Here is a 12,250-nt window from a genome sequence, read left to right as displayed (position 1 = left end):
AAGTGATGCGGATACTATGGTGTTTTCAAAGACATCATGCTAACCTAATAAGAGGGAAGGTAGCATACCGCCCTCTCAATTGATGGGGACGCTAGGGAAGTCCTATGACATATCTATATCTTTATTGAAGAAGAGTTAGCATATCGCCACCTCATTTGATGGGAATGCTAGAGAGATCCTATGACATATCTATATCTTTATTGAAGAAGATACTTCAAAAGAGTTCTACAACATAAAACACTAGGATAGGGGTAACCCAATTTATTTCCTTTCCGACCATCTCCATATGGTCAACCAAACCATTCCCGTACCCTTCCGGTACTCCGAAAACAAGTTCATTTCTTTCATTTTCCAAACAATTTTTTTGTAAACCAAAAACTCATCAGGCTAAGCAACAGCCATTCCAACCGTCCATGACCGCGGACACGGCTATTCGAATAGATTTGACTCTGCAGAGTTTGCACACTTTCCCCACAAGATCCGCGAGTTTATCATTTGGGCATCATCCCTGCATATCACCTATGCAATGACAAAAACTCGGACATAGCCTTTCGCCTATTCGACTTAGCACAGATCCTACCCTATGGAGTATGTACCTCCCGGCACCGTGGCAGCTCACCTCCTTTGAGCGTGGCTCCACCGCCAAGCCAGGAGACCCATAGTGTCTTCCTGGACGGGTCAGCCCCGAAGGCCTCCCGTTATACTATTGTCTCCACCAACGACAATCCGGATTCAGGGGTAACCTTACCCTTATATAGTTGTGCGGTGTCCCATGTTAAGAAGAACAAACTACGAGCTAAGCCCCGTCCCACTCCAGGGTAATGTGGTTGCGCGGGTTAATTGTCACGGGTGAATACTTAGGCGCCAAAGTTTTCGAAAACAAGATTTTCTTTTCAACCATCTTTGCCAAGATCCTTTCCTTTCATAACACACACTTGGGTAAGTCCAACTCACCCAAGGTTTTCAAAAACATTTACAACAAGGTAAACCTTGAGGGGTTCCCATCCTATAGTTTCATGAATGGAACTAAAACATCACCATGGCCGAGATGAAGGTCATCACGCCCATGAGGGGATGTGTGAGTGGCGTAAAGAGGATCATACTTGCTTAAGGTAAGCATGTATAATGACAACATAAGAGGAAACATTTTCAGATTGGTGGTGCTAAGTGTACAAGTTAGATGGTGGAGTATCACTATCCAACCTACTTTCCCATGGGTACACGGCATACTTCTCTCAAGTTGAGAATACGCCAAGATCATGACATTGATACCTCTATACTACAAAGAGGGTGGATGTGGTGTAAGTTACTATCTTGAGATGGAACATGCTCAAGTTGAGCATACAAGATAACCAAGTGAAATAGCACGGCCATGATACCATGCATCCCATAATCACCATGACAATAGTGGAGTATCACCACTAGGGAGTTCCCCACTTGAAATCACACATAGATGACATAAATAGAGAGAGTAACACACATAGAATTAAGGTGCTTTGGACATCAACAAATGACATCCAACTAGACACCAAATCAGAGATCAAAAGATGGCTTGCCTTGGCTTATTTGTCCCCGGACTTCTTCAACTCCATAAATATAAGAATCCCAACAATATAAATAAAATCCTCGTCCGATTCCACTTCTTCTTCTCCGGAATTGTTCGCATCTATCGCCGGAAAATATAAAAGGAACACAATCAATCACATTGCATCAACAAGACAACATTCATCAATCAAAAACTAACCATGCAGCCAAGGTATAACATACTAAGGACCTATAGATACCACAAAACAACTTTAAGAGTTTTAGTTTAGAAAACCCCATTTATTTACCTAGTAAAGGTATGAGTGCATCACAACTTAGCAATTGCCTCTCTCGGGTATCACTATGGTATAAACCAAATATCCCCTGGTAGATAACATCCTAAAGAGGACAAGTGCATTAGTTTGACATCAAATACAATCACAAAGCATTTTCAAACATTTTTGAAAAAGTAGAAAACAGTTTTCCTAACTTAATTTGTTCCCATAACACTACAACCAAAATAGGAAGCAAACCATATTCCACATCATTTGGAAACTTAAGCAAAACAAAAGAGCTAATGTTAGGTTGCAGAGGTTTTGTTTTGCAAGCATAAAACAAAGGTTGCCCACCTCTACTAAAATGAGTTGGTCAAGGGTTTTAGATAAACCGAAAAGTTTTGTTTCAACAATGCATGTCACACATAAACATTACTAACAGCAACAAATATGTATGAACAGAGACTAATAATATTTTTCCTAGATATCCAGTACTAATACAAGACTAACCCAATTGGAATCACCCAAAAATATTAAACCTACAATTTTAGGAATTTCTTTGAATCTGACTGTACAGAAAACAAGATCTGTAAGCCATAAATCGTAGAAAAAACCTAAAAATATGAGGCCACTGGCATTTGAAAGATATTTAAACAGAGATTCACACACAATTGGATTTGGGTTCAAATTGTTTCTGAAACTCTCACAAATGGATTTACAAGTTTACTGCATGTTTTCACCATTTGCTTTAACTATGGAGTTGCAGAACAGATAAAGGTTTGAAACTTGTTTGAGATGATTAAGAAAACATTCAGTAATCCTACAGAATTGGAATCACTCAATTAGGTTCAAAAATGGATTTTTGATGAATTAAAATCTAACATCCATGTCTGCAGAACACACAGAACAAGTTTAATTCACCAAAAATCATACACAAATCACAAAAATATGAGGTCTGCTGCATCTGAAAGGTATTGAATAGGTGGTTTTTACCCAGTTGGTTTCATTCAAAAATTAGTTTCCAAGCTCCTGGTTTAATTCGACAAAGTCAGATCTGACCAGAACTTGATCTGCAAACCATTTCAGTTTCAGGAGGTCAATCGAAGTGAAACCACCGCCAAAATGAAGGTACGGTAGAGGGCTTTCAACCGCAGTTGAGTTTGCTCAAAAAGGTTTTGTAAAACGGAAGAAATCTCACAAACAGTGATTCTGCATGTTTGTAGAACTTTATTTACCATGCAAAATCCGTAACGAATTTGAGGATGAGACCAACGCCAAGTTGTAGATCTTTTCAATACCTATCTGCGGAACTTTGAATCACTCGATTTGGATCTGCACACAAGATTTGGCGGATTTTACAAGTTCGTACCAGAATCTGAAACAGCAAGATACAGAAATTACTGCAAGGTTTTGGACGAACTTTGCTCAAGAACTTCAGATCTGAGGATAGCTCAAGCTTCTCCATGCTTGGACCAACATGCACCTGCATCAAGATCCAATCTTAGCAAGGGAGGAAGAAGAAGAGGAGAGAAAACCATCTAGGGTTGGGGAGAAGAAGGAGAGGGAGGCTCTCATGGTGCGGAGGAGCTTGAGGGAGAGGGAGAGCTTCATCTTGGTGGCTTGCCATGGCCATGGCCGGCCATGGGAGCAAGGGGCAGCAGCATTTTCGTGGGGGGAGAGGTAGAGGAGAGTGTGAGGGAGTGGAGTGTGAGAAAAATGACCAAAGGAGGAGGGAGTGGCCGGCCAAGGGCCAATTTATAGAGGGAGAGGAGTGGCTGCCTCCTTATTTGATTGGCCAAGGTGGGTGGCTGCCCATTTAGTGATTGGGGTAGTTGGGAGGCAAGGCTTGGAAGAGAAGGAAATGAGGAGGGAGGGCTGGCCGAATTTTCTTGCCATGGCCGGCTCCTTCTTGACAACCACAAGTGAACAAACAAAGTGCAAGGCCACTTCATGAATGTCGACCAAGGTTGAGTATTTGAGGGTTAGCTAAAAATGGTTTGATGATGTATTAAAATTTGGGAGAGAGGTGATAATAAACATTGGTGGCAATGTTGGAGAATAAAGTACTTTGATCAAATTATCAAATTGGCCAAGAGATGATGGTGGTGATGGTGGTTGAGACAATGGTAGAGCAAGATTAAGAGAGATGGTGAGTGAAGTAACCATATACTCACAATGAAGAATATGGGGACTTAAATCATGAATTCATGAGGTCAAGGTAATGATGGAAAAGAATATAAATTGCTCTACAAATGAGAGGTCAATAGGGAGTGAGTTGAAAGTATCAAATGATCATCCATTTGATCCAGAATTGGAGGATGGAGGGGATACAATGTGGTGGATCAGAGATGTGCATAAGATGTGCAAGAGTTGTCATTTGAAATAGATCTTGTTTGAAAAGTATTTGAAACACCTCAATTGTCTAGGGACAATTGGGAACGAACTCAAGTGGAATGAAGTTTGAAAGTGTTGAGATAAAACTAGTTGGAACATAGGGGTTCAAAATATTCTACTTACTTTCTCAAGTAAGGTAGAGTTTTTTCTCAAAGGTAAAAATAAGCAAGAGGAAAACAAGAAATGGTATAGGTACCATAAACAAGCTTTTTGTTAAAACAAAGAAAAATAGAAATAATGTTTTATAAATCAATACTTGGTAGAAATGGGATGAAAAACAAAACCCATTTCAGTTCCTTGTTTTCTTTGAAGAGAAATCTTGGAAAGTTTTAATAAAACTAGAAGTAGTTTTGTGATCAAAACTAGAGAAGGAAAACTGTAGGATTTTTTTGAGGAGGGAAACTAATTTAGGGAGGAGTGTTCTCAAGGGTAGATGGTGGCTACAGAATGTATCCATCATTCCCACTCTTGGTTTTGTGAAGATTAAACTTGAATAAAAACAAGAGGTAAAAGTAGAAGGAAGTGATCTAGAGTTGAATCATTGGATAGGGTATAAGATCAAGTTGAATATATGTGATGCAAGGGTAGAATGAGACATGCAGGATGTGGAAATTGTAGAGGGAGATGCACAGATGAGATCCATGCGTTGAGATCACCAAGTTGTGAATTAAGGATGATTGAGCTATCTTGTACCACAAAGAGAAAAATCAAGATGGCACACCCATGTTGTCATCAGGAGAGAGGTTTGATGTAGTAAGAAGGAAAACAATTCTTCCTAAGCCACACATGTGTTTTATTCGGGGAGTTGCTTGTTTAACCACTAGGGGTGTCGTTCTATGAGGTAGCTCAAGACAAAATTCAACAAGCAAATCAAGACAGTTCATCTACCAACAGATCAAGGCAATTCACCTTAATTAGTCTATAGAAAAAGATTTTGTTCCCCCTGATTTTTGAAATAAGGACAACTAATCAAGGTTGAAAAAGTTGGGGTGTTACAGATCTTCCACCCTTAAAATAATCTCGTCCCGAGATTACTGAGTGTAGAACTAGAGGGGTTATAAAGTTTAACCAAAGTCAGGCTCCATTCTTCTGTAGACGTGCCGTTGTAGAGAAAGTCGTTTGCTTCATCTTCTGGGAGACATGTTGGATTTCGGCCGATGGCGAGCTTCATGAAGAGGTTGACTACTCCATGCAGGTGTTGGATCTGTAGCTTCTTCACGATCCTGGCGGAGGTTCAAGACTGTGGGAGGGTTAGTGCACCCAACGGTGCTTGAGCAGGGCTGAAAACCTTTTTAGAGTTAGCTTGATTTTAGTGGAAGACGAAGTCTTCCACCCTTAAGATTTTTCATCGGGTTCTCGGAAAAACTCAGAGCTTCTGCCTTGTAGTTCTGTCTGGGGCTTCGGAAGAAGTCGTCGATCTTCCGTATTCAGTTGAAGAATCTTCAGGAGACGATGTGTAGTCCACGACTTCAAGAGTCACTCACGGTGTTTATTAGACCATATAACGCGCGGTAAGTTAGTAAGTCGATGAAACGCCTGGTTGGTCTCCATATGAAGCAGCAACGAAGGCCGTCGAAGACAATCTTCAGCTTGAGGGTCAGTGTTGACTTATACCACTTAAGAAGTGAGTAGGTAAAATACACCTAATCTTGAATCTTGAGGTATCTTCATGAGCTTCACTTGATGAGGAACAGGTGAACCATGTGATGTAACTTGGCTTTGATGCTATTGTCTTCTTAGCTTGTTAGACGGCGTGTTAGAGGGTGATTTCAAGAAGATATCCTAGAGGTTAGCGCGATTATACTCCAAGGTCGGACCAAGTTTGTAGGTCTTCTCGCAGAGGTGCAGTCACTCTTGAAGGTAGGGCTTCTTCTTTCTTGGCGTAGTGGAGATGCTCCAGCTGATCTTGAAGGAAGTTAGCGTAGATCAGGGTAGGGTTAGTTCCTCTGATGGTTGAAAAACAACTGCTAACGGGCTAGAGTTAGAGCCTTTTCGTTAATCCTATCATTGCATGTGACACCCATACAATCATAACCAGAGACAAAATATCACTAACAGAGGCTACTGGTATTTTTCCTATATGCACCGTAACAAAACAAGATCAACACAATTGGAACCATTCAAAAATATTTATTTTTCAATTTTTGAGACTCAAAATACCAACCATAAACAGTGATCAAGTTTTATTTATTAAAAATCGCACAAAAATCCTAAAAATACAAGGTCAGTGGCATCTGAAAGATAATTTCATACTGGTTCTAGTGCAATTGGAATCACATCAATCGGAGCTACCAAACTATTTTTATTAGCAAAACAGTACACTGGCAGATTTCCATTTTTAATTTCTGTTTTACAAATTCCAAACAATTAAAAAGGACGGGAACGTCTAAATAGCAAGACATACATGCACACAACAAACAGATACAAACACTCAAGGCAGCACATTAGGGAACTACAAGCAATCAGCATACCAAACAAAGCACTCTAAGTATCTAGAGATACCTAACACGTGGGGGTAGCTCAATCGAAGCGATTGAGTTTTTCCTATCCATCCTATAGGTTTGGGGCTGGTCACATATGTCGACGTCTTCATCTTGCTGGCATCGACATCAACTTGGATCCTTGTAGCATTTGGTGGTGAAGGGGCCGGGTGTTGAGTCGTTGATGTTGAAGCGGAGGAGAAATCTGTGTAGAACTTCTATTCTCGACATCCCGAAAACATAAGGTCTTCGAAGAGGTAGCTGTTGAGGTGCTCCCGAAGTCGATATCTTCTCGTGGCTGGCCTAAAAATTACTAGTCAAGAAACTGAGGACTTGATCCCTGATGACTGCAAAAAGTGCAAGTCCACGGAGGAACAAGGTCAGCTCCCTGACAGACTTTGGTGATAACCAAAGACATGATATTATTATCTCTTTTATGTGCACACTAAGTCGGCCTCCAATCTTCAGTAGTTGTCGTTGGAGATACGTGAGACTTCATAAAAGGTTGATCCATCTTTGACTTCGAGTCTCCGGGTCTGAGTCGGGGACATCGTCCAATCATGTAGGTTTGAAATGGATTAGACAATAGAGTAATTTTTTTTCAAACATTTTAATCAAGTGGAGAGACAAGAATTTAGAAGTCTTGAAGAAATAAGAGGAGTAGAAGCTATGCTTCCGACTAAAGAAAGAATTTGTTTCATAAATAGTTTTTCCCAAGTAATTGTTTCCTAACTAACGTCCATGCTAACTAAGGTCTCCTACAGTCAGGATAGCTCTGATACCAGCTCTGTGGGGACCCCGGACTAGCTGTCCGAAATTCCCAGTTATGTATACAGTTCACGATCCCATGATCAGTGCGCCGTGAACACATAACCGAACTGATATCAAATTACACCATCCATTACAAAGCGGAATAAGAAAATTACAATATGGTCACATGACCAGTACTTACATAATAGCCTCGGAGGGCCTAACTAAACATCAGAGTAACATCATCACTTCAGCAGCGCAGTACCCAAGTCATCTGCCATAACCCTACAGGCAACTGACTGGGAAGACGTTCCTAGCTCGCATAGACGTCGCCAACTCCTTCTTCATCCATCGTGTTCCTCCAAATCTGGCCAAGTAAATAGCCAGGGACAAAGCCGTGAGTACATTGGGAATTGTACTCGCAAACCATCAAGAAGGTGAATACAAGTCTAACTAGAGAAGACAAGAGGGAGAGAATAGTTTCTCTTATGGAAATAGCATGCATGAGAAGATCAGTTTCTCTTGCTTGTGGATATAGCATGCCGGCATCTCAAGTGATGCGGATACTATGGTGTTTTCAAAGACATCATGCTAACCTAATAAGAGGGAAGGTAGCATACCGCCCTCTCAATTGATGGGGACGCTAGGGAAGTCCTATGACATATCTATATCTTTATTGAAGAAGAGTTAGCATATCGCCACCTCATTTGATGGGAATGCTAGAGAGATCCTATGACATATCTATATCTTTATTGAAGAAGATACTTCAAAAGAGTTCTACAACATAAAACACTAGGATAGGGGTAACCCAATTTATTTCCTTTCCGACCATCTCCATATGGTCAACCAAACCATTCCCGTACCCTTCCGGTACTCCGAAAACAAGTTCATTTCTTTCATTTTCCAAACAATTTTTTTGTAAACCAAAAACTCATCAGGCTAAGCAACAGCCATTCCAACCGTCCATGACCGCGGACACGGCTATTCGAATAGATTTGACTCTGCAGAGTTTGCACACTTTCCCCACAAGATCCGCGAGTTTATCATTTGGGCATCATCCCTGCATATCACCTATGCAATGACAAAAACTCGGACATAGCCTTTCGCCTATTCGACTTAGCACAGGATCCTACCCTATGGAGTATGTACCTCCCCGGCACCGTGGCAGCTCACCTCCTTTGAGCGTGGCTCCACCGCCAAGCCAGGAGACCCATAGTGTCTTCCGGACGGGTCAGCCCCGAAGGCCTCCCGTTATACTATTGTCTCCACCAACGACAATCCGGATTCAGGGGTAACCTTACCCTTATATAGTTGTGCGGTGTCCCATGTTAAGAAGAACAAACTACGAGCTAAGCCCCGTCCCACTCCAGGGTAATGTGGTTGCGCGGGTTAATTGTCACGGGTGAATACTTAGGCGCCAAAGTTTTCGAAAACAAGATTTTCTTTTCAACCATCTTTGCCAAGATCCTTTCCTTTCATAACACACACTTGGGTAAGTCCAACTCACCCAAGGTTTTCAAAAACATTTACAACAAGGTAAACCTTGAGGGGTTCCCATCCTATAGTTTCATGAATGGAACTAAAACATCACCATGGCCGAGATGAAGGTCATCACGCCCATGAGGGGATGTGTGAGTGGCGTAAAGAGGATCATACTTGCTTAAGGTAAGCATGTATAATGACAACATAAGAGGAAACATTTTCAGATTGGTGGTGCTAAGTGTACAAGTTAGATGGTGGAGTATCACTATCCAACCTACTTTCCCATGGGTACACGGCATACTTCTCTCAAGTTGAGAATACGCCAAGATCATGACATTGATACCTCTATACTACAAAGAGGGTGGATGTGGTGTAAGTTACTATCTTGAGATGGAACATGCTCAAGTTGAGCATACAAGATAACCAAGTGAAATAGCACGGCCATGATACCATGCATCCCATAATCACCATGACAATAGTGGAGTATCACCACTAGGGAGTTCCCCACTTGAAATCACACATAGATGACATAAATAGAGAGAGTAACACACATAGAATTAAGGTGCTTTGGACATCAACAAATGACATCCAACTAGACACCAAATCAGAGATCAAAAGATGGCTTGCCTTGGCTTATTTGTCCCCGGACTTCTTCAACTCCATAAATATAAGAATCCCAACAATATAAATAAAATCCTCGTCCGATTCCACTTCTTCTTCTCCGGAATTGTTCGCATCTATCGCCGGAAAATATAAAAGGAACACAATCAATCACATTGCATCAACAAGACAACATTCATCAATCAAAAACTAACCATGCAGCCAAGGTATAACATACTAAGGACCTATAGATACCACAAAACAACTTTAAGAGTTTTAGTTTAGAAAACCCCATTTATTTACCTAGTAAAGGTATGAGTGCATCACAACTTAGCAATTGCCTCTCTCGGGTATCACTATGGTATAAACCAAATATCCCCTGGTAGATAACATCCTAAAGAGGACAAGTGCATTAGTTTGACATCAAATACAATCACAAAGCATTTTCAAACATTTTTGAAAAAGTAGAAAACAGTTTTCCTAACTTAATTTGTTCCCATAACACTACAACCAAAATAGGAAGCAAACCATATTCCACATCATTTGGAAACTTAAGCAAAACAAAAGAGCTAATGTTAGGTTGCAGAGGTTTTGTTTTGCAAGCATAAAACAAAGGTTGCCCACCTCTACTAAAATGAGTTGGTCAAGGGTTTTAGATAAACCGAAAAGTTTTGTTTCAACAATGCATGTCACACATAAACATTACTAACAGCAACAAATATGTATGAACAGAGACTAATAATATTTTTCCTAGATATCCAGTACTAATACAAGACTAACCCAATTGGAATCACCCAAAAATATTAAACCTACAATTTTAGGAATTTCTTTGAATCTGACTGTACAGAAAACAAGATCTGTAAGCCATAAATCGTAGAAAAAACCTAAAAATATGAGGCCACTGGCATTTGAAAGATATTTAAACAGAGATTCACACACAATTGGATTTGGGTTCAAATTGTTTCTGAAACTCTCACAAATGGATTTACAAGTTTACTGCATGTTTTCACCATTTGCTTTAACTATGGAGTTGCAGAACAGATAAAGGTTTGAAACTTGTTTGAGATGATTAAGAAAACATTCAGTAATCCTACAGAATTGGAATCACTCAATTAGGTTCAAAAATGGATTTTTGATGAATTAAAATCTAACATCCATGTCTGCAGAACACACAGAACAAGTTTAATTCACCAAAAATCATACACAAATCACAAAAATATGAGGTCTGCTGCATCTGAAAGGTATTGAATAGGTGGTTTTTACCCAGTTGGTTTCATTCAAAAATTAGTTTCCAAGCTCCTGGTTTAATTCGACAAAGTCAGATCTGACCAGAACTTGATCTGCAAACCATTTCAGTTTCAGGAGGTCAATCGAAGTGAAACCACCGCCAAAATGAAGGTACGGTAGAGGGCTTTCAACCGCAGTTGAGTTTGCTCAAAAAGGTTTTGTAAAACGGAAGAAATCTCACAAACAGTGATTCTGCATGTTTGTAGAACTTTATTTACCATGCAAAATCCGTAACGAATTTGAGGATGAGACCAACGCCAAGTTGTAGATCTTTTCAATACCTATCTGCGGAACTTTGAATCACTCGATTTGGATCTGCACACAAGATTTGGCGGATTTTACAAGTTCGTACCAGAATCTGAAACAGCAAGATACAGAAATTACTGCAAGGTTTTGGACGAACTTTGCTCAAGAACTTCAGATCTGAGGATAGCTCAAGCTTCTCCATGCTTGGACCAACATGCACCTGCATCAAGATCCAATCTTAGCAAGGGAGGAAGAAGAAGAGGAGAGAAAACCATCTAGGGTTGGGGAGAAGAAGGAGAGGGAGGCTCTCATGGTGCGGAGGAGCTTGAGGGAGAGGGAGAGCTTCATCTTGGTGGCTTGCCATGGCCATGGCCGGCCATGGGAGCAAGGGGCAGCAGCATTTTCGTGGGGGGAGAGGTAGAGGAGAGTGTGAGGGAGTGGAGTGTGAGAAAAATGACCAAAGGAGGAGGGAGTGGCCGGCCAAGGGCCAATTTATAGAGGGAGAGGAGTGGCTGCCTCCTTATTTGATTGGCCAAGGTGGGTGGCTGCCCATTTAGTGATTGGGGTAGTTGGGAGGCAAGGCTTGGAAGAGAAGGAAATGAGGAGGGAGGGCTGGCCGAATTTTCTTGCCATGGCCGGCTCCTTCTTGACAACCACAAGTGAACAAACAAAGTGCAAGGCCACTTCATGAATGTCGACCAAGGTTGAGTATTTGAGGGGTTAGCTAAAAATGGTTTGATGATGTATTAAAATTTGGGAGAGAGGTGATAATAAACATTGGTGGCAATGTTGGAGAATAAAGTACTTTGATCAAATTATCAAATTGGCCAAGAGATGATGGTGGTGATGGTGGTTGAGACAATGGTAGAGCAAGATTAAGAGAGATGGTGAGTGAAGTAACCATATACTCACAATGAAGAATATGGGGACTTAAATCATGAATTCATGAGGTCAAGGTAATGATGGAAAAGAATATAAATTGCTCTACAAATGAGAGGTCAATAGGGAGTGAGTTGAAAGTATCAAATGATCATCCATTTGATCCAGAATTGGAGGATGGAGGGGATACAATGTGGTGGATCAGAGATGTGCATAAGATGTGCAAGAGTTGTCATTTGAAATAGATCTTGTTTGAAAAGTATTTGAAACACCTCAATTGTCTAGGGACAATTGGGAATGAACTCAAGTGGAATGAAGTTTGAAAGTGTTGAG

General features: G+C 40.8%; 2 long non-coding RNA genes across 4 annotated transcripts; both read right to left on the bottom strand.

The window, feature by feature from the left end:
- Window positions 1-1,297: 1,297 nt before the first annotated feature.
- LOC127332158 (uncharacterized) lies at window positions 1,298-3,471 on the bottom strand. Of its 2 annotated transcripts, XR_007870240.2 has the most exons (5): window positions 3,220-3,471; window positions 3,035-3,131; window positions 2,793-2,869; window positions 1,833-1,923; window positions 1,298-1,666 (listed from the first exon to the last, which is right to left on the bottom strand). It is a non-coding gene; the product is annotated as an uncharacterized lncRNA (long non-coding RNA). The 2 variants fall into 2 exon arrangements; XR_007870245.2 differs by lacking the exon at window positions 1,833-1,923.
- Window positions 3,472-9,273: 5,802 nt separating this feature from the next.
- LOC139829815 (uncharacterized) lies at window positions 9,274-11,447 on the bottom strand. Of its 2 annotated transcripts, XR_007870239.2 has the most exons (5): window positions 11,196-11,447; window positions 11,011-11,107; window positions 10,769-10,845; window positions 9,809-9,899; window positions 9,274-9,642 (listed from the first exon to the last, which is right to left on the bottom strand). It is a non-coding gene; the product is annotated as an uncharacterized lncRNA (long non-coding RNA). The 2 variants fall into 2 exon arrangements; XR_007870244.2 differs by lacking the exon at window positions 9,809-9,899.
- Window positions 11,448-12,250: the final 803 nt, after the last annotated feature.

Source organism: Lolium perenne, chromosome 4 (assembly GCF_019359855.2).
Source record: "Lolium perenne isolate Kyuss_39 chromosome 4, Kyuss_2.0, whole genome shotgun sequence".
In the NCBI taxonomy this organism is placed as follows: domain Eukaryota; kingdom Viridiplantae; phylum Streptophyta; class Magnoliopsida; order Poales; family Poaceae; genus Lolium; species Lolium perenne.
The sequence above is the reverse complement of the archived record's forward strand: the minus strand, read 5'-3'. Positions and strand labels throughout refer to the sequence as shown.